A 26,451-nucleotide genomic window follows, 5' to 3' on the forward strand; every position below is an offset into this window, starting at 1 on the left:
CACAAATATTGCTTCTCCCCACAGCTTGGAGAACACAAGTTTTCACAGAGCTTGTTAACTCCAGTCCTCATCCCCTGCTTTCTGCCCCTGCTCTGAGCTGTAAAAAGTATGTTTGGCAGGTCAGTAAAAACCAGAGCATCATCCTGTTTATTTTATAGCTAACTTCATTAGCAAGAAACAGCAAGGACTGAAATACAGGGCTGTAAAAGCCCAGCTTAGGTTTGTAATGAAATGTTATTCAAGTAATTAGTCCACTTAAACTTTCTAATGCACTCTCTTGGTTTCCAAAGTGCTAAAATGCTTTTTAATGGCTTTTCCATGCTTTTCTCATTGGTTTGGCATCCTGGCTTTCAGCATGAAAGAACAGGCCATATTTTAATATCTCTGCTCTTTGTGCCAGGATCTCAGATGGTACATGCTGACGTGACACCCATGGAGCCAGCTGAAATATGTCACTTTTCACCAGCTGAACCTTGCCGTGCTTTTCATTAACAAGTCTCAAAGAACTCAGATGTACTTCCAGTTCAGTCTTCATTTTTGCCTAAAGATAAGAAAAAAAACCCAGACAACTAAAGAAACAGGTTCATAACTTTACAGTGAATTGCTTTAAACTGGTGTTGTGCAGCTCCTCTTCTTGGGCTTGACAGACCTGAAATGAAGATTTTCTGGGGCTCCACCTGCAGAGCTGCCTCCAGCTCTGGGGTCCCAGCATGGGAAGGACCTGCAGATGTTGGAAGGAGCCCAGAGGAGGCCACCAGGGTGATCAGAGGGATGAAGCAGCTCTGTGAGGAAAGGCTGAGAGAATTGGGATTGTTCAGCCTGGAGAAGAGAAGGTTTCAGGTTGATCTAATTGTGGCCTTCCAGGATGTGAAGAGAGCCTGTAAGAAAGATGGAGAGGGATTACAGGTACATGCAGTGACAGGACTAGGGGGAATGGCTCCAAATTGAAAGAGAATAGGTGTAGATTAGATATTGGGATGAAATTGTTTACTCAGAGGGTGGTAAGGCCATGGAACAGGCTGTGCAGAGAAGTTGTGGTGGCTCCATCCCTGGAAAGGCTCAAGGCCAGGTTGGATGGAGCTCTGAGCAATCTGGTCTGGTGGGAGTTTTCCCTGCCCATGGCAGGGGGTGGAACTGAATGATCTTGAGGAATATTGGACTCAGACCACGTATGCTAAACATTCTGATGTCTACTTTCATATTAGAAACCATAATTCTAGATTTCTTCTGAGTTTGTCTGAGTTGTTAATGAGTTAAAGGGTCACAGAATCACAGAATAATGAGGTTGAAAGAACCTCTAAGATCATGGAGTACAAGCTATGCCCTAACACCTCAGCTTGACTATAGCACCAAGTGCCCCGTCCAGTCTGTTTTTAAACACATCCAGAGATGGTGATTCTACCACCTCCCTGGGAAGAGCATTCCAGTACTTTATTATTCTTTCCATGAAAATTTTTTTCCTAATATCCAACCTAGGCATTCCCTGATGCTGAATATGTTCTTTGACGATTTTTTCCCCTGATTTTCTTCTGCTGTTTGCTTAAAACTGGACAGAAAACAATTTCCATTCTGTGGGGGAAGGGTGAAAAAAACAACAAAGCAAAGGCATTTCAAAACATTTTATTTTTAATCGGATTGAATCTCATGGCAATTGTATGCAAAGCTTGATAAGAAATGTTAATGTAGCCTAGACAACTTTTCCAGAAAGAAAACTAATCAGATAAATGTTTTCTGTATCAGAAAAACACTTAAAAGTGTTAAAAGCAACCTTTATTGACTTTAAAAATGTATATGTAACTTTTAGACAAAAATTTGTGAAAAGTTTGCAGGGAATTCATGTCACAGCTTCATCAATGAGGACAATCAATCTCTAAGCTAAATTGTATTCTCTTTCCAGAACACAGTGTTATCACTGCCATCATGCTGGTTTGGAAACATAAGCAAGACAGAGTTTGCCTGGAGAGGTAATATTTTTTTTTTGTTTTATACAGTTGGAATAACCTAAACACCTCATTCAGTTGCTCACACTTCAGATCTGACACTGAAGATGGAGAAGAAAATGCACTTCTAGTGGGTGATTCATCCCTTAAGATAGATTGGGTGACTCACCCTCTGTAGGTGCCTATTCATCTCTATTGACCAGAGAGGGATTCTGGCTGACAAGGAACAGTAAACACCTAACTTTGAGACAGAAAGAAAAATAGAATAGATGATATGGGCTCCACCTTGCAGTTATAAGGGTTTCTCATATGAACTTTATTCTTCCTTCCATTTTTTGCATTGATTCATGCGCAAGTTCTGAGTATAATTACAATTCTTAGTTTTTAGATACTGACAACCCATACATTGTCCTGTGAAGACCAGTTAGAAACATTTTGGTGTTCAGAATGACTAAATTATTTATCCCCAGGAAGGCATTTTTGCTCTCAAAATAATTCAGAGCACTCCTGGCAAACAGATCCAGGAAACTTCAGGGATTACAATATCTCACACTAATGACTCGTTGATTTTAGTTGATGGTGAAATAACAATGTAGTATTCGTGTGGAATGTTGTACAAAAAACATCCAGCAGCTGCTGAATATGTTATCTTTGTCTCTCTGTAGTTCTCAATACATTATCCCATATTTTCCATATGACATGAGCATACAAATACCTTTTTCTATTTCAGTCTCCCACTGTGATTAACAGTGAATTTTAATAATAACCAGTGTAATTAAAGGTCAATACTTGCTGGAGACCATTTCTAAATCATTCTGGTAAAGGACAAGTGTTTATAAAGGGTAAATAAATAAATCAATGTGCATGAAATGCCAATTTAACTGCAGACTTCTGTGTGTGAGGTAGGGCCACCCAAGACTGAGTGACAAGGTGGGATGTATTGTCAGAAATAGTATCAGTTGTTCATTTAGTTGGGATAGACACAAAAATTGATCAATTTTCTCTCTCTGATGGTGTTGGGCCTTCTGTAAAGAGTAAGGTCAAGAGGAAGAGCCCTCCAGCAAGGCCAAGAAAGAGCAACACAGTTCTGAAAAGAGACCAAAACCATCTGCCAGGCATGTTCCCCACAGGCATCTTTAACAAACCAGAGTGGCCTCCAGAGGCAGATCAGGCTGAATTGACTCAGGAGAGACTGGATATCGAAATACAGTCCTTGAAACCTGGACATTTCCATCTTATCTCTGTTAAATCATGGGACTTTTCCCCTGTGACCATTTCTGCCCCTGGCTGGTGAGTGAACACTAACAGCAACATCCTCTGAAGTCCCAGCAATTCTTTTATGAGATGCTAGGTGGGTAATTGCCTTACACTGCTTTGGGTCCCTTCCAGGTGTCTTTTCCTACTCTGGACATGCACAACAGAGACAAAGACAGAAGCCTGGGGAGATGACTTCCCTCTGGATGAGAATGAAGACTGGATTGCATTTGCATAGATGCCACTGGAGGGGAGAGAGGCCAAAGCAGAGCAGCCAGAGCTCTGTTTCTCCTCATCTCTCATGAAAGTCAAATATCTCCACTCTTCCAAGCATGCTTCCTGGTGTGCATTCCCTCCAGCTGATGAGTTTCATCCACCCTGACTAATGGACCTGCTGAGAGAAGCCAAATGCTGCAGAGCATTATGTGGCTCGCTGGAGAGCCAGGACTGGCATGCTCTGCCCATCCTGGACCCATTTGTAATTTGCTTAATACTGTGAATGCTGTGGATAACTGCCAGGCGATTGCTAGAGGTGCACATATATTAGAGGCTGGCGAGGGTAAGGATGGGAAATTTGTGAAAATTCAGTTAGATTTTGTCTTGAGTTCTTTATAATTATAGAATTTACTACTAGTTACCCTGATAATTGCTTTTATTTTTTTTTTAACATTTTCCCACCCTTTCCAGAAAGCTATTAAACTCTGAAATGGCTGAATTTTCCTTCTTGTGTGAATTTCCATAAAGTTTAGACTGTGTGCTTTGCCAGGTGTTGCAGAGGCAAGCAAATCTCCAGGGAAGTTATGCAAATGGTGGGATGCAGAACGTGGCTGGGAGCACACGACTGTGTGGATATAGCTCTGGCCATGGTCTCAGCAGGGTATTAGTGCTAACCTTGATTTCTCTCTGCTTTGTGATTATTGGCACGTCACTCCAGGCTGTCCTCTGTACCCAAAGCAGTTGATTGAAAAGTATATATTTGTCTAAGCTGTCTCTACTCTCTTCATCTTATTTTCACAGAATTCACAGAATGACTGAGTTGGAAGAGACCTTAAAGATCATTGAGTCAAACACCTCAAATAAACCATGGCACCAAGTGCCACATCCAGTCTGTTTCTAAACACATCTAGGGATGGTGACTCCACCATCTCCCTTGGCAGACCATTCCATTACTTTATCCTTCCTTCTGTAAAGAACTTTTTCCTAATATACAACCTATATTTCCCTCCATGCAGCTTGAGACTCTGTCCTCTGGTTCTGTCAGAACTTGGCGAAAGAGATCAACCCCCATTTGGCTACAAAAAGCTCTCTACTTTGCAGGGAGCTGTAGAGAGTGATAAGGTCACCTCTGAGTGTTCTTTTCTCCTGGGTAAACACCCCCAGCTCCCTCAGTGGTTCCTCACAGGGTTTGTGTTCCCAACCCCTCTCCAGCCTCATTGCCAGCTCTGGATGTGCTCGAGCATCCCAAGATCCTTCCCAAACTGAGGGACCAGAGCTGGACACAGCACTCCAGGTGTGCCCTCACCAGGGCCCAGTACAGGGGCAGAATGACCTCCCTGCTCCTGTGGCCACACCATTCCTGACCCAGGCCAGGAGCCATTGGCCTTTTTGGCCACCAGGGCACTCTGCTGGCTCATGTCCAGCCGGCTGTCAACCAGAGCCCCCAGGTCCCTTTCTGCCCGGGCACTGCCCAGCCACACCATCCCCAGCCTGTGCAGGGGGTTATTGTGGCCAAATCCTCTTATATTCAGTAGTTTCTTGTCTTTTCCCTTTTTTAGTACCCATATTATTAAACACTCCCCTCTTACCACCACCCAAATCAATGTAATATTTTCTGCACTCCCCACAGGCACTCTATCCATCCTCTTTCTCCTGCAAAGGCCAATATGAGTGGCCATGGCCTACTTGTGTGTTGCCTTCTGATGCAAGGCAAGGCGGCCTGGTTCTGAGGAAACGGCACGGCGACCCAAACTCTCGAGGGTCACTCGGGCCAAGAACACACGCAGGCACCAGTATGGTGGACGGTTCAAGACCTTTATTGTCCCGTCTCCTTGGGTTTTATACTGGGAAGGTTTTTTCTCTACGTCAGGGGGTCTTACCTTACTGTAATTGGTTAGTAAGGAGTAGAAAGTTAATAATGTTAGGGGGGACTACGTTCTTGGGTGATCCCTTATCACTAGAAGTTAGGGGGAGAGGAATCCTGCTGCTTTCCGTGACATTGTGAGATTTTCCGAGCACCTGACCCTATCTACTACACTTGTGCCTACTCCTTTAGGCCTCATCCTAAAAACCAGGGACAGAATTAATCGATTTGTTCCACTCATGACCTTCTTTTCCACAGATTTCAGCCTTTTTAGGCTGGGAGTCCTCTTTACTGTGCGCAGTTACCAAGTCTTGCATAGATTAAATTCTTTTATGTAAGTGAAAAGTCTTATAAGATATCTCATCTCAAGCTTCATGTAGATAAAATTAGAGTTTAAGAGTTGGATCCTTTGCTGAAGAAATTTAACCTTTCTCCTACTACACCCATTTATCCTTTTTTTATTTACTCACTTAACACTATCAAAACTTCCACTTTCTCTGTGAAGACTATGGAAATATAAGGCAAGTGATGACAAAAAAAAATTAGATAAGCGGGAAAAAATTAAGGAAATCAGACCTTCTGGGTTTTGTGTCCTGCAGATTAACTTTCAGTTTTGAATAAATCCATGAAAAATCAGTATCTATAATCAAGTTAGCAAAGACCAGTCTTAAATTCTCTCTGGCTTCTTTCAGAAACTCCACAAAACTCTGCATTTCAGTTCATATCTGGACAGAAAGTCCAGATCTCTCATGGACAACTGCAGAATCCTGCCTTACAGATGTGCTTCTCAGTGTTCATTAAAGCTGAGGGCAAAGCCTCCACCTGTGGACAAAGTCAGAATACCACAATTCACTGATCTGCCCTTTATCCCTCCATCATCCCAATGAGGACACTGCTCAAATGTGGTTTTGGTCCAGAGAAATGCAAACCCCACTCATGAATTTGATCCTGAACATCCTCCAGAAGATCAGCCCCTGTCAGCTGAGGACTTGTTTCCTGCAGCCCCTGTGTTTGACAGAGACTTAGACCCACATCATTTGTTTTAGATGAGGAAAATGTTGATAAAACACTGATAATTTAATTGTTGTTGTGTTTGCCCTCAATCAAGGACTGTTCAGTTTCTTGTGTGTTGAATGGGGAGCTACAAAGAAGGTCCAGGACAGCTGATCTGAGAGGCCAAAGGGATCATCCACACCACACAACACCACTCCCAGTAGATAAAGTGTGGGGGAGCTGGCCTAAAGGGGTGAAGTGTTGCTTGGGATGGTGAATAATTGTACTGTCCACCATCTGGTTAATTTTTATTGAGTTTTATTGTTATCTCTTTAATATCTCCTTTCATCATTATTATTATTAATTCTCATCGTCATTTTGTTTTACTCCCATTATTAAATTGTTCTTTGCTCAACACACAGATTTTACCTTTTTCTGATTCTCCTTCCCCATCTACCAAAACAGGCCTGAGGGAGAGAATGAGCAGCTGCTGGTGCTTAGCTGTGGTCTGGAGTTCAACCTTGGTACCACAGAGGAAAAAAAACCGACATAAAGACCCCATCCTAATATTTTATGAACACTTGAGCACTAGTTTGAAAAACACAGAGATAAGGCAAATAAATGGTTAAATGCAATGGTTAAATGTATGCTATGCAGAGTTTTGCCTGCTCTTATGGATACTTGCCTGTTCCAGGGAATATTGATTTTTGACCCAGCCGGACCATCCCTTGACACTTGGACTTTCTTGCTGCAGAGATCTGCAAGGAATGGATGATCCTTGAAATCAGAAAGTGTGCAGGGCTGAAATGGCTGTTTGAAAGGCAGAGACATGAGAGAACAAACACTGACCCTGGTTTACAGAGACACAAGTTGCTACAAATTTCTCAATGTTCCAGGACCCAGCTCTGACAGAGGCTCGGTGACCCTGATGTCATGATTTGAGTGCACTGCACATTATCAGGGAGGTGTTCTGCTCCTTTGATTTGGCCCTCAGGCATGACAAGCAAGAGAAAGAAAATTATTTTGAGACATCTGTTTTGAGATATTAACTAGTAAATAATGCATAAGTTGGGATGATGCTTTTGCACCACAGGGCTGTGTAGCTGATTAAAACAAATAAGAGAACCATGAAGTAATACTGAATTTTACACTTGCTGGATAGAGCTAAATAAATCTGGGAGACTATAAGCAGAGGGGAAACAGAATTTTGTTTGGGGTTTTTTGTTTGTTTCCTTGTTTCCCCAAGGTTAGTATTTCCCTAAAGCAGTGCATGGTCATTGCCACCAAGCGATGTGAAGATTGTGCTCTGTCTGGTCAGGAGGGAATCAGACCATGGTGTGGCTAATGGAAAACAACCCTTTGCTCAACCATCCTTCCCTCCCTTCCTGCTCTGCAGCTCAGTCATTTCTAAGTGGCTTCAGACACCAGCAAGAACTCCAGGAAAGCCTCCTCTGATTTTGGATTACATGGAATTTCTTTGCTATAGCTGGTGGAAGTTCAACCTTATCATTAACTCAGCTATTCATCCACTGGGAAAGAGAAAACGTGAGGAGACAGCTGGAAGAAACACCTCCACCTTTCTCTAGCCAAAATGCAAGTCAACATTTCTTTTATTACATTTGTTTTGTGCAGGAATAAACTCACTCTCTTTGCAGGAATTAACATTTCATCTCCATCTCCTGTCTTGGAAGGGGGGTTGGACTAAAGGATCTTCAGAGGTCCCTTCAAATCCTAAAACATTCTGTGATTCAGTGATCTGTGTTGAAGTCACCAATTGGCTCAAATGGACATAGAGTTTAATTTTGGATCAGTTTTTTAGTCAGGAGGAATGAAAACTTCACCACAGTTCCCTTAAGAATTTGGAACTGAATGAAAATCTGGGGGAACTGTTGAGTAGAGCCACAGTGTTGTGTAGAACCCAGATTTGGTTGTTTCCATGCATTTTAAGGCTGTTTTGCAAAGTTGCTGGGGTGAGCATGTCGCAAAATATGATAAAGATTTTATCTTTTGTCTCTCTGAAGAACACGTGGACATCTAATAATGGGAGAGGATGAGCTTTTCTTCCTGGAACTAAAGGACAGAGCAAAGGGAAGTCAGCAAAGCAAGACCAGGAACTGATTTCTAAACCAAATGGTCAAAGTTGGCTTCCTCAGGGTACATCAAAGGCACAGACACAACTTAGAACGGATGAAGCTCCAATATTCACACTCCTTATTGTAGCTGAGGGAGGCCCTGGTGTGTGTTTTGCACAGGCTTTACTGGATATTTATTAATTATTGATTTATAAGGAGAAAATCTTTGTCATGAGGGTGACGAAGAACGAGAATAATTTGCCCAGAGAAATGTTGGATGCTCCATCCCTGGAAGTGTTCAAGGCAGGCTGGATGAGGCTTTGAACAAAATGGTCTGGTGGAAGGTGTCTCTGCCCATGGAAGGTGGTTGGAATTAGATTATCTTTAAGGTAAACCATACCATGATTCTGTGATTCTGTGTTTTCATCATTCTGTGATAGGACAGAGTAGAAATATTAGCACGTTCATTAACTGAACATTTTATGTCAGAAGTTCATCTTGATCCAGCAGAAAATTTGATCATTGATGATGACGGTTGTCCAAAATGCTGGGAAATTTTAAACCATTGTTCAGTGGTGTTTCTCAGCTCAGAGACATTGTCTAGATCTTGTCTGCATGAATTTCATTCAGGTATCCATAAATTCCTAGAAATCGTCATGACAGAAAAAAGCTATTCAAATCCCCAATATTTCAAAAATAGGCCCAGTCTCCCACCCCAGAATATTCAGTTAAACCAGAGGCAAGATTAGGGTCACGGTGAAAAGGAAGAACATCACAAGTTCTTAACTCCAGTGGGACACTGATATCATGCTAAATGTTATTTCTTTGTGATTTTTGTGCTTTATTTGTTAATAGTTGCCTTTCACTACATTATATCAATGTTTATAAAATCTGATGGGCTTTAAAACATGCAAAAAAGGATTAAATGAATTTAGCAGAGATCTGAAGAGTATTTAGCATTTTGTACAGACTTAATATATCCCCCTGTGTTTAGCATCTCTCATCCAATACCAATGAAGTTTCTACAAGAATTAGTAAATCTCTTTCATTTACTTAGAAGAAAATATTTAATAGATGCTACAAGAATTTTGCAAATTGTTCTAGTTCTGATTCTGATTAATAGGAAACCATGTCAAATGTATAAATAATTTAAAGTCTTAAATTAGTGCTCTTTCATACTTAAATCTTGAGAATAGATGTAGGCTCAGAATATTTCATTATAACTGTTTTAGTCATACTTATTTCTCAATTGAGCTTCATATTAAGGTGAAATAGAAGTGTATTTAGGATGGAGATAAGAGTGTCATTGTCATTATCTCCAAAGGACAAAATTGTGCCAGTCTGTAAAAGTATTTAGTCAATCTCAAGTTGCCTTGATTAAACAAAAGTCTGACAAATTATTTTAGGTTTAAACACCTAAAATCAGAGGAGGAGGAAAACAATCTATTAAACTTAGTGTGAAGTCTTAGTGTGAAGTGGATTATCTCCTAACTCTGACTGATGGGTGACCAGTTAGTCATTTTCTGCAATGAGTAACAATTTATATTAAGACCTTGGTCCTTTAGAGCTTGATTTGTCTTTAAGATTAACTGAAATATTTTTAGAATTTTTAAAGAACAGCTGCTTCTTGTCTTGGTGGTGCTTGAGGGCATTTACTTGAGTCATTTATTGCAATCATATTGATGCTGTGGGCAACATTTACTGAATTTGGGCTGAAAGGTAAGAAATTTCATCAGAGGCATCTGATTCAAGCCCAGCCCAGACCTAAACAGACTCAGAATATTTATCACACATCAACTTTTTCACTGAAACAAACCTAGGAACTGCAGGAGAAATATTCACAGCATAAAAGCTGCAACTGTAAATTGGCACATAATTATCCTCTTGTTGGTAGTCTCAGCGCAAAGGTGAAATCCTAACTGTGGAAATGGCACTGAATTTTTGTCCACTTTGTTTACAACAGGCTCACGCACTGGTGGGGCATAAATGGGAGGTTTGATTGCTGTTGCACAAAGCCAATTATTGTGAGGATATTTTTTTACATTTTTCCCCAGGATTGCTAATTTTCTTCCAAGACCACAGAAGGAGAAAGTTATTTGAGATCAACTATAAGACCTGGTAAATCCTTATTTACTGAAGATATCTGGTAGTTTTTAACCTCTTTGGGAAAACACTCCAACAAGATCTGCTGGTTCCCCTCCTGGTGAGCTGTCTGGTGCTATCAGACATGTCCATAGTTTATTTCTAAGGAGAGGATGAGAGAGAAAAACACAGATCTTTCCCTCTGCTGCAATCCCTTTGAGCCTGGAAGGATTGCAGGCAACAGTAGGATGACACACATGTGGCTGCAGCCCATAAATGTTCCCCTTTAGGTGAACAACAATTCCCAACAAGTTGTTCAAACCTCCTCAGCCATCACACAGGAGGGATTGGTAATTCCAGAGGGTGATTCATCCCAGCCTGAGATGGATGTCCAACACAAGTGGGATGAATTACTCAGCAGATACATTATGTCTCTTCAGAGGCACAAAGGGACTGAAATAAGTATGTCACTGAAACTGTGGGGAAAAATGCCAAAAATCTTGCAACTACATTTTTAGTGTTAGGGAACCAAGGCACTGCATTATTCTGGCCAGGATGTGCAACGGAAATCATTTCATCCACACACTGCCCAGACTGTGCAGAGAAAATCCTTCCATCACACATGAATTTTAGTGGATTTTTAACATATTTTACACAGTAAAAGCCCTGATAAATTCATTGGTTTGATGGTCATTGGTCCTAAGTAGCTCAGTTCTTAATGTCTGGGTTCCTACTGGATCCAGATTCCTTTCCCTTCAATGCTAATCAGGTTCTCATTCCTATCTCTCTTTACCCAGACCAGGTGTCTCCAGCCATGCCAGGGATGATTGGAGTTGATGTTCATTAGTGGTCGTTAATGGTCATTAATGGTCATTACTGTATCTTCTGTTCTACCCCAGTCTGTTGAGATGTCCAGCTCATCAGACCTCGCCTGGTGGAACAGTCATCTGAAAAGGAGCTTGAATTCCCTTCCCTTGGGGCAAAGAACAAAACTGACTTGAGTTACATAAATAAAATGAAATTTTATATAATTTCCAACAAGTCAAGTGAACTCAGGCTGGTGGTTGAGACAAATCTGCATCCTAAGGTGCAATCAGGAACTCAGGGATGACAGGAAACAGGGACATTTCACAACATCAAACCTCACTGTTGATCAGCAGCCAGTGCTTAATTACTCCAAAAAGGGTCTGCAAAACTTGCACAAAAAGATGCAATTTCAGAAAATAGGTTTTCTCAGCTGATGAACAAAACTAGAAATATTCATATATGTACACAGAGGCTCTTAGAGTACACCATTAATGTGGCAAAAATCCCCCTTCACCCAAAAAAAAAAAAAAAGCAACTCAATTATTCAATCTGATGTCTGAAGTCTGGACATCAGGAAAACTTGTTCATCACTGTAAGGACTATTTGTGAAATTTGGGGGTTGAGATCTAATCTATTCTCCTGTCACTTCCAGTTACTCATATGTTTCTTTGTGTTCTCCTCTAATTTCATATTAAAAAATGAACTCATTTGCTGCAAAGCCTTTTTTCCAGCTAATGAAACAAGCTATGGTAAAGTTTTCTTGCTGTTGGTCATAAAATTCCCTTTAATTTGTTTTTGTTCTTCATTATTCACTACAGAATAAAGGATTATTCCAATATTTTACAGTCACTATCTGAAGTAGAGTGATTTGTCTGTCTCATGACATGCCATCAATCATCCAAACAGTCCAACTCCTCAGGTATTCTGTCTGAATGTGAAAATAATTAGTGCAAATAAAGTTATATGGGTAAAAGTTACATGGAGTGAATTCCAACTCCAGGTTTTATCTTTTCTTTTAACGTTAGCAGCAATACATTTCCATTTAACTATGTAAAATATATTCTGGTGGATGCCTACAGTTAATGGCAATATTACGTATATTTTTTTACTATGTTAACTCTTGTTATATTAAGATTAGTCATCCTGTTCCTGTACCTGTGAAGACATTTCTCAGATGACAGGATTACCTGATTCATCTCTAAAATCTCTCCACTTTTAGCAGTCAGAGTCCCTGAACTCATACAAACATAAATGGATTTTCTGCACTTCTTTGGCTCTAATTGCACTGCTCATCTTTGCTGCTGAATGGTTTTGTCTTAGAAAATCTTTTCTGACTGTAATAATGTGGCCTTTGAATCAGTTCTCTTGACTACTTTTCACTCAGTGCACTGTGCTTGATCTCACAAAGTCCAAAATTTGTAGTTTGAAGACAAACAGGAAACAGAAACGAATGATGAGCTTCAGATGAGACAACAAACCACTGAAGGAAATGTGGAAACCTTTATTTCTGTGTACGTCTCTGGGCATCCAAACTTCTCTGGACAACAAACCACTGAAGGAAATGTGGAAACCTTTATTTCTGTGCACGTCTCTGGGCATCCAAACTTCTCTGGGCAATCTGTGCCAGGGCATCACCATCCTTTAAATAAAAACTTTTGTACACAGATGTTTGAAATGCACTTTATATAAGCTGAGAAAATACTTCCTTTCTTCCTTTTCCCTCTTTTGTCTAAAGCCTGTTGAATCTAGCAGCCTTTACAATTTTACATAAGAGAGTTTGGTATTGTTGCTGCTTAAATAGAAACCATTTAATCATCAGCTCTATTAGGAGACTAACTGGAACTTGCTATTCTTTAATTTACTTGCAGACTTTTTGCTCTTGCTAAGTGTTTTTGGTGTAGTGTTCTGGAACTAAATCATTAGCAAATGTGTTCAGTAAGGCCTGGAGGAACAAATTACCTGTTGAAGTAATTTGAATGCAATTTTTTAATGCTTTTTATTTGTGTGTAGGAGGATGGACTAAGCTGGGGCTTTTAGGAGATTTACTTACTCCTGAAAGTGTCACTGTTTGACTGTTTGGTCTCAGATAAATTATTTCAGCCAACATTTTATAATTTGCATGACTAAATCAAAGTATGTAAAAAGGGCTTTGTTGCTTCAGGAGTTCAAACACTGCTGTTCTTACTTCAGCTAAAAAGTAATTAATCCAGGAAAAAGTGTGACTTGCAGGAGAGGAGACCAACGGTGTGATTTTATGTCTCTGTGTGTGCCTATAGTGTATAAAGTCAGGGCACTACAAGCTCTAATTCTTTCCTAAAACCCCAAAACCTACAGGATAAGCTACACTTTGCTAATAAACATGGCCAATTTAAAAACATTTCTATCACTTCAAATTCAACCTGGAATCCATCCAAACCTTTTCAGTTTTGTAAAACTGATGTAAAGCTGTTTCCTCCTGTTATTTTTCCCTGTTAGATGCAGTTGAGTTTAGGATCCTTGGAGATGTTCTTACACACCAAAAAGGAGAGTGGTTTCCCCTAAACACCTTACCCAGTAGTACCAGAACTATAACTCCGCTTTGATTTCCATGCCCAAGGGATTCCAGCCAGAATAAACAAACATCTTAGAAGGTATCTGTGCTAAAATTGTGTTACAGATTCAGCTGGCAAATTTAAATGCACCCAAACTGCTTCCATCCTTTTCTTCCTGGTGTGTGCAGCCTGCTCTGCTTGTTTTCCCAGACAACAGTGATTCCATTATATTACAGTTTTCACAGCTCTGAAACCTTCAAAGACATTTAGTAAATCATAATCTCCACATGGCAAAATGGGCTGCATTTCTGTAAGAAGAGTGAAATCCACCTTAGGTACAGAAACTCATTAGACAGAGATTTAGATGTAAGATTTAGATAGGGAAAATCAATCTGGTAGCACTGAATGGGCCAGCGAGGGTCTGAGCCTTGTAACAGGAATGTCTTGGTGTTCTTATTTGTATTCCAACCCCGAAAACAGTTTAAGGGTTAGTTGGGTGTATTGTTATAGGCTTATCTGAGTGAAAAATGGAGGGACAGAAATAACAGGAGGTGTCTCAGAGTTCCAGGAAACAGACTGAATAGGGGCCTCTAGGGTGCTAGAGCAGTGTATTTACTGTACAGTCATAAGCCCACTCATTAAAAGGCCATTAAGCAAATTAGAAAGTGGGTAACCACTCCTCACAGCCTGTTGTTTATTTGCAGGTCAGTGCAGGCTAATAGAGCTTTTTGTTCTTCACAAACACTTCTCACGACATTAACAGATTTCAGTAAAAATCTACTTCATTTATTACCATTTCAGGCTCACTGGAAGAGATAAATAGGACATTAAACATGTACAGAAGTTTAAATTAGCAAAATCCCATCTGTTCTCATCCTTCCTCTAGAAAAGCAGGAGCCTACAATCCATCAGTCTTGTGGCACCAGCCAAGCAATTAAGGCTGCTGACACAGTCCTTTCAGAGTGACACATTGGAGCTGAATGCAAAGTGAGATTTGGAGTGCAGTGCACGCTCTGGGGAAGGGGGATGGAACCTCACAGAATTTTTTCAGCCCTTTTCCACCTCAATAGAGCATTGAAATGGCAGTTGAGAGGCAAGGAAGATAGTTGGCTCACCCCAAAAATCCAAAATTACCCAGTTTCATAGCTGAAGCCAACTCTGCTGCAATAATAATGACTTTTCTATGGAGACATAATTGTGGGGTAAAGTAGTTAATATTCCTGACATTACCAACCACACACCAAAATTATCATATGAATGAAACCCATGTGTCAGGTATCACACATGAAGGAGGGTTCAGGACTGAAACAGCTGCAGGAATGGTTTTAAGATGGGCTCTGATAATGATTTACTGCAAACCCAGCAGTCCTCAGAGGGATTATGCAAGATTTGAGCATGCAGCAAAATCTCAAGGAGAATAAACCATGTCCATGGTATCAGGTTCTTGTTGGCTTAGTTTTTCTGACAGCTGGGAACTGGGATTGACCATCAGCACCTTTCCAGCCCTTGAGAGAGTCTCAGGAGCTGAACTTGAGCAGCTCAAGTGCTTATATATTTCATTTCAGTCAGGAAACAAGCAGTGTCACGTACAATTACGATTTCTCAGAATGGGAGCCTTTGTTTCACATTCTATGGAAATTTTGATGTATTCAATTAAATAGTCTTTTCCTAAGAACAGGATTATGGATCCTAATGCAACTCTGTTAAGAAATAAATTATATCAAGATGATCTGATTTGCATAGATCTGATTTAATTTAGATATTTTACTTCCTCCAATGCTTTGAGGGAGGACTCAAAATCTAGCAGGTCACCTCTGTCAGAGATTTGCCTGCATTTCTCAAAGGATGAATTAAATTATAAGCTTTTAGGTATTAGAACAAAATAAGAGGAGATAAGCTTGAGGTAGGACAGGCTTAAAAGCAGAAGAGGACTGGGAGAGTCTGGGGGAGATGGGCCTGGTGTAAATCACAATACATTTCATGTGGAACTGCAGTGACAGGACACAGGAAATGGTTTCAAATTGAGAGTAGGTTTAGGTCAGATGTTAGGGAGAAATTCTTCTCTCTGAGGGTGGTGAAATTCTGGCACAGGCTGCTCAGAGAAGCTGTGGCTGCCCCATCCCTGGATGTACCTAAAAATGAAGATGACATCTGCAACATTTAAAATACCTGTATTTTTTTTCATAAAAATAAATTTTATAGTAGCCCCATTGTAAACGAATATCAAGGTCAATATTCAGGGATTTAGTAGCTGTCAGTACCCCAATTAATAGTGCTGCTATAGTATTTTTGTCTTCTGAGTCTCTTTCATGATTTCCTCAACAATACAGTCACGATGTTGGTTCACTCTCTCCAGCGCTTTCTTAAAAAAGGAAAGTTGGAAACAGAGGAATCTCTGACTGTTTCCAGATCTTTCATCCTGACTCACATGAGAGAATGATAATTCTGCTATTTGGATCTTTTCCCCTCCAGAAGTTCCAACTATTTTACAGTCCAGCAAAGAGAGAAACAGCTCCTCTTTATAAACCACCAATAGAAAAGTCAAAATTTCATTGACCAAAACTACTTTGGGCCACATTTGAATTGCCATTTAACAGAATGATTGTTACAGAAGTGATATAAGAGGAAGGTGGTGAGTAAATCAGGCTGTCTTGGTAATTAAGACACACAAGTTTTGGCTCCCTGCAGAGGAAAGGGAATGGGAAAGAGCAGAAGGCATTTTATTAAAGAATCATGGAAGAATTGTAATTTTTTCCACTTCACTCTTATTCATAGGAAGTATTGGGAAAATATCCATCATTCTTATTAAGTGACACACATTACTTCCATGTTTTTTCCTCTTTGATAGATTGGAGAGAAAGTAAGATCCCTATGGGAAGTGGGAGATACAAAAACTTCAGTCATGCCCTGACAAAAGATGTGACAATACCTCTAATGAAGGAGAAGGTGCAATTTTTTTATTGAAACCTTTCTGAACAAATCTGAACCAATCACCCATAGCTGCATTTATTGCCACTGAAGAGCTGGAGTTTAAATCAGTTGTGGAAGCACTGGCACCTGGTAATAACGCCCTAAAGTACCTGAGAACTCAGATTGATAAAACACCAGGCCCTTAAGAGACCCAAGCTATTTTGGACCACCAAACAGACCCCCAAAGGGCTATTCCAGGGCATCCCCAGCTGCACTGAGGTTTTTGTTGAGCTGCCTTAGTTGAGGTTGTACACAAGAGAATCGATAGACTTAATGTGTAATTCAAGTCCTCCTAAGGCAGGAGGTGAATCAGAGGAATTGTTCTGCTGCCATTCTGTGGACACAATGCCCTCCAGCTACAGCAGAATCTCAGATCGCTTGGTTCAGCACAGACACCTGCACTGTAGGCATCTGAATTTAGTGTGGATGAGTCCTGCTAGGATTGAATTCAAGCACCTTGAATTGCTGAGTGATGGTGGAGCTCAGCTCTAACACCACCATCCTGGCTCTGGCCTGCTGATATTGGGCTCCTTTGTTTTTCTTATTGCCTGTTATCCTTGGTGGATATCCTGTGATTAATATGGAAGAGTATAACCACTGCTGTGATTAACTTTTCCAATTCTAAGGTTTGGCTCAACAGTATCAGTTTTTCTGCCAGCCCCAAGCAAATATTAAAGGCGTGCTGGAAATGATGACATAGCCCATAAAATACTGGGCTTCTGTTTCATATAAACCACATCTGAATTGAAAATATTGGTCTTCTTAGATAGACACCATATTTCTTCCCTCTGCCTTGTCACAGGCAGGCTCAGGGAGATAATGACCCTGGCCTTAGAAGGCCACATTATTCACCTTGAACAGTAGCAAGTAATGCAGTTTCAGTTTGCTAACAGTACTTTTTCCCAGGCTGAAATTACCTGGCAAACATAGATGGATGAGCAAATGGTCTTCAGCAAGAATTGATTCTCCCTCCTGGAGCTTTGCATATTTGTGTCTGTGTGTTTGACTCTTCCTTCTTCCCACTGATTACTGAAAAAAACCTCTTTTTCCCTCCACACAATAGCACAGTGCTGCAATGAAGTGAAAGATGGATACCTAATCTAAGATGAATGCAATGCTAAAGGGAAAAACCTTCTGATTATTTTGTGGAAGGAGAGAGAAATGATTGAGAGTGTCAGAGTCCCTTCTCTATTCCCCCGAGAGCAGGTTAAAAAATCCATACTCCCTTACGACATTTGAATGCATTTTTTCCAAGACATTTTCTGGTATTCCCACACACTTAAAAAACCCAGAGCAAGAACCAAAATAGTAAATAAGGCTGAAGAGCAAGTTTGGAAGGGGATACAAACTTAGGAATTTCACAATTTGCAGGCACTTTACATTTCTGTGCGTGCACCTCAAATACACAGACTGTTCTTGGAAAAGTCAGGGCCTGAGTAAGTAATGATAATAATAAAAATAATAATAAAAATAATAATAGTAATATTAATCCATTATTAAATGGTTCTTATCCCAACTCTTTACCTTTTTCTGATAATCCCCATCCAACTCTGAGAGAGAAAGTGAGACAGTGACTGACTGGTAATTGTGTCTGGGATTAAACCACGGTGATCAGTAAGTAGAAATATGTAAAGAAGCATCTCCCATGATGGCACTTATTTTTGACAGCTGGCCAGGCAGCTCTGAGACTGCAAAGCAGGGCCTGCACACTGTGAAAGCAGAACTCTTCATGCCAGTGCTCTCAATCCTCAAAAAAAATCATAATTCCCAGCAATTAGGCCCAAGTTGCCACCCAGCTTAGCCTTGGCAGTTATCACTTGCAGCAGGAGTTAAATGCCCAGCCTGCTCAGAGGTTGGTTTAACTGCTATAACTCAATGATCTTTTCATCGCATTTATTGCAATTGTCTCCTTCGGATTTTCTCTAAAAATAATGAGTACGAAATTGTAAATACAATGAGAGTTGTGGTTATCAGAACATCCCTCTTATCTGAGAGCAAGCAGTTCTATGACTACAAAATCTGATGTGTGTTGAAAACCCAGTGCTTTTATTTATAACTGGGGGTATCCATATAAATCCCCTGGCTCCAATCATGTTCAGATAAACAGCTTGAGGCTGCATTATTTTATTTTTAAAGACATGGCTTTGCTGTTCAAGCACAACCAGCAAAACATGTCCTTGCTGCTTGATTTTTCTCCTTTAACTGCCAGGAAGGTTTTAACAGGGCTCATATTTGGGTTGCATTTGTTATGGGGGCAGAAGGAAAGGAGAGGGCTGAAGAACAGTCTGGGAGCACTTTTAGAAGACTGAGGTGAAATGTCTGTGCTCCCTCCCCTTCTGTGAGAAGCAGAGGAGCCCAGCACATGTTGCATTAACCTTGCAGTGCTGCTGGTTGAGCCTTCTGCTCTTTACATGGGGGGAAAAGCACCTCTGGCATGGAATCAGAGAATCTTGGGAAAGACCTTTAAGACCAAGGGCAAGTCAGCACAGCACCAGCTGCTGGGCCCACACATGTTTTCAACATTTTCAATTATGGTGACTCCAGAACTTCTGTGCACAGCCTGTTCCAGTCCTTGAAGTTTGTTCTGAAATCCCATCCAAACCTCCCGTGGTGCACCTTGAGGCCATTTCCTCTCATCCTGTCACTTGTCACCTGGTAGAAGAGGCATCCTTCAGCAGCATGTTGGTTCACACCTGTTTGACACCACCAGCAAATCAAACCCCAAGCCATTTTTGCCAGAATTTCAACATGGGAAAGTTTGATTTCTAAAAAATGAAAAACACCTGTAGATTTTTCCACATGAGATAAAAATACTGTCTAGTATTATTAGTTATATTTTATTAGTGTGAAGTGTATTTTATTCAATACTTTCTGCACAATAGTAAGGATTTCATACAATGGTAATGTTAAGATATTCATTTAGAGGGAAATTCAAAGGAGTGTTTTCTTTATTGAAAGGAAAACATTTTGACTTTGTCAGAACTATAAGATGAAGTGATGATAGCTCATTTTATCATTTTCATGTTAAAAATGCCACAGAAATAGGGCACATTTCTTTGAAGTGTTTAGATTAAATTGCACTTTCTGCTGAAAAATTGTCTTGTCAATTTTACTCATGGCTGATTTTTCTCCTCCTTTTCATCTTTTTGTCCTATGTGTGCAAGGTTGCCAAACCATCCTTTCCACTTAAAACTATCCAGTTTTGGGGTATGGATTTCAGGGGGGGAAGAGGAATTCTTTCTATTGCTGTGACTGATATAGCAGCACATTGAATGATGTGAGCAAAGATTTGCACTGTGCTTATCCCCACTAATTTTTATCAAATTCAGGGCAAATAGACCAACTCACATTCTTAATTTATAGTGCCCTGACATGGACCAGGACCTGAGACTCAAAATAAGAATCACAGAATGTTTTGGGTTGGAGAGGGCCTTAAAGATCACTTGGTTCAAACTTCTGCCATGGGCAGGGACATCTTCTGTTGTCCCAGGTTGCTCCAAGCCCCATCCATCATAGCCTCAGACAATTCCAGGGATGAGGCAGCCACAGCTGCTCTGGGCACCCTGTGCCAGGGTCTCACCACCGTCACAGGGAAGAATTTCTTCCTAATATCTAATCAGAACATTCCCTCCTTCATCTTCAGGCCAACGTAATCTGTAAATAATGTTGTTTATACTCACTTCAGCCATATTCGCAATATGGGCCAATTTCAGACAAATTTAACAGAGAGGCAGAAGTCACAAACATTATATTCTTAAATACTTTGTGAAAATAGCCTAATGAAAGAGAGAGAATTGTTAATGTCCCTGCTCAGAGAGAAATTGCTCCATTAACTGAATGCTTTGCAGACACCAAGGGATCCCTTCAGGACCCATAAGTCCAGGAGGAACCTTTGGCACTTTGGTTTTTTACGAACCATTTACCAAAATTCATAAGACAAAACAGTTCCCCAGATGCTTCTATTTATACAGCAGACAGCCTGGCTAACCCTCAGAGTGTCAGGAATCTCATATTTGCATTTTCACAGTTGCAGAAGAATATAATTAATATTGAACTATAAAGTTAAACAATAACACATGCCTAAAATTGCCTGGAAAATTAAGATATTTCAAACAATGTTCACAATGTCCATTATGGAAAGTTAGGAAAGCCTCAGGGGTGCCAAATAATCTTCAGGACCTTTCCAATATTCACAACCCTTCCACATTCATCCAGTGAGATCCTGCCATGACCAGCACCTCTCTGTGCATGGAACACCTGCAGCACCCTCACTCTGCTGAGTTAAAGATGCATAATTTAGCAGATCAATATTATTTTGTTTGCCCAGGCAAACTGTGTGAACCATGCCAATGAAAAATCCCGTTGATATGCCAGAACAAGACTATGGCATTGCAAGAGTAACATAAAATTACAGAGTGGTTTGGGTAGAAAGAGACATTTAAACATTTTCTAAACCAACTCTATGCAATAGAGATGTATAAAATCATAGAATATTCTGTGTTGGAAGAGACCCACACAAATCCTGCCCCTGCACACTCTCAAAAATTCCTCTCTGTGCCTGAGAGAGTTGTCCAAAGGCTGTGGTGTTGTGAAGTCACCAGGATGAGGTGAGAGATGAGAACTTGACTCCATATTCTTAGAAGGCTGATTTATTGTTTTATGATAATATATTAAAAGAAATTATATACTAAAACTATACTAAAGAAAGAGAAAGTATCCATCAGAAGGCTAGAAAAGAATGAATAATAAAAACCTGTGACTGACCAGAGAATCTGACACAGATGGACAGGGATTGTCATTAAATTATAACAATTCACATGCTGGGTAAACAATTCTCCAAATCACATTCCAAAGCAGAAAAATATGGAGAAGCTGAGGCTTCTCATCTTCTCAGGAGAAGAAATCCTGGTGAATGGATTTTTCAGAAAATATCATGATGACAAAAGGCTTCTGATATGAACCATAGGAAAATGAAAGTTGATGGGCAAAGAGCAGCTGAAGGTCAGAAATCTTTGTCTACTGGAGCAGATGCATTTGTTCACAAAAGGGAGGTTATGGAGCTCAACAGATTGTTCTAGGTTTCCTGGAATATTCTGAGATTGCAGAGGGATGGCACCAAGACAAAAAGGTGGGTGAGAAAGCATGATAGAAAGTCCTAATTTTAAACACATTTTATGCACATCACTGTACACACACTCATAGGAAATCCCAGTGCAGATCTCACAATGGCAAAAATCATCAGGCATTTCTGCATGTACTTGGACATAGCTCCCCATCTTTTCTGTGCAAGTTTCTCCCTCACTTTGGCATAACTTCCTAAGTGATCAGGCAGCAGACCTCAACAAACTGAAAGAATTTCACGCAGATTTACATAAAATGAATAATTTACATCGTTTTACATGAGATGCATGATTCAGTTCTGGAATTCATCATCAGAGGCTGTTATGTAAGGCAAATGTACACAGAGACTCAGGAAGAGTTAGGAGCAATTCACAGAGAAAAGGTGATTCAGGAGTTGTGAAGTCTGGTGACTCAGATCAAATCAACTTCTTGAGCAGGTGTAAATCTCTGATTTATACAGAGGGTAACATTAATCAGTACTTGACTTGTTTCTGATGCTGTTTCCATCAACATCTACAACATTCTGCTCCCAGAGACTGAATGCTGGGCAACAGGGACTGCTGCCTGATCCAGTTGAGCAGCTCTCACACAGTTTTATTTGCAAATGCAATCCTTGGAATTAAAAGAAAGAAGCAATTTTATGAGCAGAGGCAGCATGACAGCACTAGGAGCAATTGTGAAATGTTTTCTACTAAAACACTGAAAATTAAGAGCTCTGTTGTTTGCTTTCTAGCAACTAAATGTTCACATTTCAGTTGGAAGCTAATTAAAGACAAAAAAAAATCAATACAATTTTGTTGGTGAAACAGTTGTTTTCCAAAAAAACACACATTGTCCCAAAATAAATAGCTTTTTCTTGCATAAAATAGGAAAGCCCAAACCAAATCAAACCAAAAGAACTACCACACATATTTTTCATGTAAATACCGTAATGAAGTAATGACAAATACACACTTCACGCCCCTCTCTAAATGAATGTTGAGAAAATATGCAAAAATTGCATAATCACTTTTTCCAGGCAACAGGGAGGTGATGAGAGACAGCCAAAATGGCTTCATGAAGGGCAAATTGTGCCTGACTAATCTGGTTGCCTTCTTTAATGGAGTGAGTGGAAGATAAGGGAAGAGCAGCTGATTTAATCTACCTCAGCTGCTGTGAGGCCTTTGCCACAGTCAGACACAGATTCCTTACCATTAAACTGGAGAGATTTGAGTTTGGTGGATGGGAGTCTGAGTTTGAGGGGTTGGGAGCTGCCTGGATGGCTGCATCCAACTGGAATGGGTGTCCCACGAAGAAAGGTTTGGGGAGTTGGTCCTGTGACCTAGAGAGGAGAAGGCTTCAGGGAGACCTTATTCCATAGAGTCATGGAATCATGGAGCGATGGAATTGTGGAATTACAGAGTCATGGAATCACAGAATCACAGAGTCATGGAATCATGGAATTACAGAGTCATGGAATCATGGAGTCATGGAATCACAAAGTTATGGAATTAAAAGTCATGGAATCATAGAGTCAAAGAATCATGGAGTCACAGAGTCGTGGAATCATGGAATTACAGACTCATGGAATCATGGAATTGTGGAATCACAGAGTCATGGAATCACAGAGTCAAGGAATCATGGAATTACAGACTCATGGAATCATGGAATCGTGGAATCAAAGAGTCATGGAATTACAGCATCATGGAATCATGGAGTCATTGAATCATGGAATTAGAGTTATGGAATAGGCTGAGTTGGAGGGCACCCATCAGGATCAGCAAGTCCATCCCTTGGCCCTGCACAGGACAATCCCAAGAATCCTGCCATGTGCTTAAATGTGTTTTCAAACACTTCTTGAGCTCTGTCAGGCTTGCTGTAGTGACCACTTCCCTGGGGAGCCTGTTCCTGTGCCCAAAAACCCTCTGGGTGAAGAAACTTTTTGCAATATCCAACCTAAACCTCCCCTGACATGACTTCAGGCCATTCCCTTGGGTCCTGTCACTGTCACCGCAGAGCAGAGATCAGTGCCTGCCCCTCCTCTTCCCCTCACAAGGAAATTGTAACTGCAATGAGATGTCCCCTCAGCCTCCTCCAGGCTGAGCAGAACAAGTGTCCTCAGCCACTCCTCATGTGGCTTCACCTCCAGAACCTTCACCATCTTCTTGGCCTTCCTTTGGATGCTCTCTAACAGTTTGATATCTTTTTTTTATATTGGGGTGCTCAAAACCTCACACATATTCAAGGTGAGGCCACTCCAGTGCAGTGCAGAACAGAGCAGAGCAGAGCAGAGCAGAGCAGAGCAGAGCAGAGCAGACCAATCCCTCCCTTGCCCAGCTGGTGCTGTTGTGCCTGGTGGCCCCAGGACAGGGTTGGTTCTCCTGGGTGCCAGGGCGCTGCTGACTCATATTCATCTTGCCATCTAGCAGGAACATTCTCACTGGTCTCTGGGATATCTCAGGACTCTCTTTTGCCTTCTAAACAGTGCCTACTGACTCTGCTAAAGAGCCACTGACCACATCAGCTACTCACATTTTTTTCTATATAAGTAGTGTTTTCTATATATATAAATTTTCTATATAAATAGAGTTTCTCCATTATAAAGGAATTGATGTTATTTGGGGTGCAGGGAAGAGAGTGGATGTTTAAACTGGAAGCACCTTGATTGAAAGTGAGCAATTTTTATTTTCTAAATGTCTGGAAGAAAACAGAATAATCTTTTAACAGTTTCTAAGCTCTTTAAAACTTTCCAAAAGTCAGCAGCCCAAAGAAGCCATCCTAGGAATTATTCAAGCTCAGATGCCAAAGGCATCCATTTCAATACTTAGTGAATCTCATGGTTTAGGAATTTGCTCAGGACTTTGTGCTTAATGCTGTATGAGCAAAAAGCACAAGAAGCAGAGGCTGTGCTGGACTCCTGATGAGGTGGAGTTTTACAGAAGATGCAGAAGATGGGTAAAATTAATAGCTAACACTGAGTGGCTAAAATGACTTGATGAAGAAGCATAACTGTGGGATCTCAGAGGCCACACCAAACAGAAACATCTAACCACCCAGTTTGGCAATTAGAATCCTAAATTTTGCATGTTTTGCACACTCACAGACAAGATAATGCTGCAATGACAACAGCAGAAAATTTTTTTAAGTTTCTCATCATCTGGTCTCCCTATCTGGTCCTCGCTCTTCCTACACTGATGCTCAGCTTTAACCTGTCCATGATTTAACATGCCCCAACATCCAAATTCCTGGAAAATATTTTTCAAAGAGAGGCAAATTTCATGTCTCAAAGCCTTCTGAAATCTGAACCTGTATCTCTCTGCAGAATGCCAGGCTCACTCCAAGATTAATCACTGTCATTCCTAGACATGGACAAACATGGAAAACAGAGACAAACATGGGAAACATGAACAAACAGGCTATGCCTAGAGCAGGGAAGCTGTTGAAGCTTATTTTCTACTTAATTTGGGTCCTAAATTCTTGGTTATCTAATACAGCATAAGGGCTGATGAAGTCTTTTTTTTTTTTTTTTTATGTTTGGGATTTTTACAAAGCCCCTTCCCTGCATGGATTCTCTAATTAAGAATGAAAACATATTGCATCTTTCTCTGAACAGGGCACTGATAGGATCTCTATTCTCTCTTGCCACCTTTTCCTGTGAATTTTTAATGTCTGTCATTTTGGCCTCTCTGTCAAATATGTCTGGCCAAATTTGTTAATTGTGGAAGTAAATTGGTCAGGAAGACTGAAAGAGCAGAATTAGGCATATATTTCTAGCCTTATTTTTGTTATTTCCTGATTTGTGGAGGTCTGACTTTGAAAAGAAACTATTTCTTCATGGAGTAGATACCTGAGCTGATGCACAAGATCTAGCAATAGTCAGACATGGGAGAGGAAAGCTGATGGAGCTGGATTCCTTAGGTGATAAATTCACATTGTTCCATTAAAATCAGTAGTCTGGGAGCTTCTAGCTGTGAAACCTTAATATAACTACTAACTCCCACATGCCCAACCATCTGACAAAAGCAAGGAACAATCTTTCTTTAAGCTTGGGTGCATTCCCAGCACACTCTAGGAAATAAAGTAAGATGTCTAAGTTGGTTGCCTCTCTGTCAGGCATCTCCAGAGGATAACTTAGATCAGCTGTGCTAAAACACCTGCTGGAAGTGCTTTTCTTTCTCCTCTGAGTATTTGGGAAACCTAGGTAACTAATTTAGGCTAGGCACATCAAAATTAGTTGTCCAAAGTTGGGTGAGACAGCTCTCTCCTAAAGCAGTCCCCGTTTTATAACAAGCCACCTTAGTATGCACAGGAATGTGGATCCTTCAGGGCAAGAAATTCAGTGCAGGTGCTAAGAAAAAACAATTTATCAACCTGTTATCTGTGACTTAGAAGGATTGAACGTTGCTATTTGTGTCTGAATTCCCCTGAAGAAAAATTTTATAAGCAATTTATTTTGTACAGGGAGAAGTGGTGTCCTGGCACAGCTTGAGGGGATGACAAGGATCGTAATATATAAATAATACAATCTATAAAGATGAAATATTTAGAGGGATTAAAAATGCAATAAAAGCCCAGAAATAGCCATTTTTCGGGCATGAGAAGGGAATTTTGCATTCACCTTT

Source organism: Ammospiza caudacuta, chromosome 1 (assembly GCF_027887145.1).
Source record: "Ammospiza caudacuta isolate bAmmCau1 chromosome 1, bAmmCau1.pri, whole genome shotgun sequence".
NCBI classification, from domain to species: Eukaryota; Metazoa; Chordata; class Aves; order Passeriformes; family Passerellidae; genus Ammospiza; species Ammospiza caudacuta.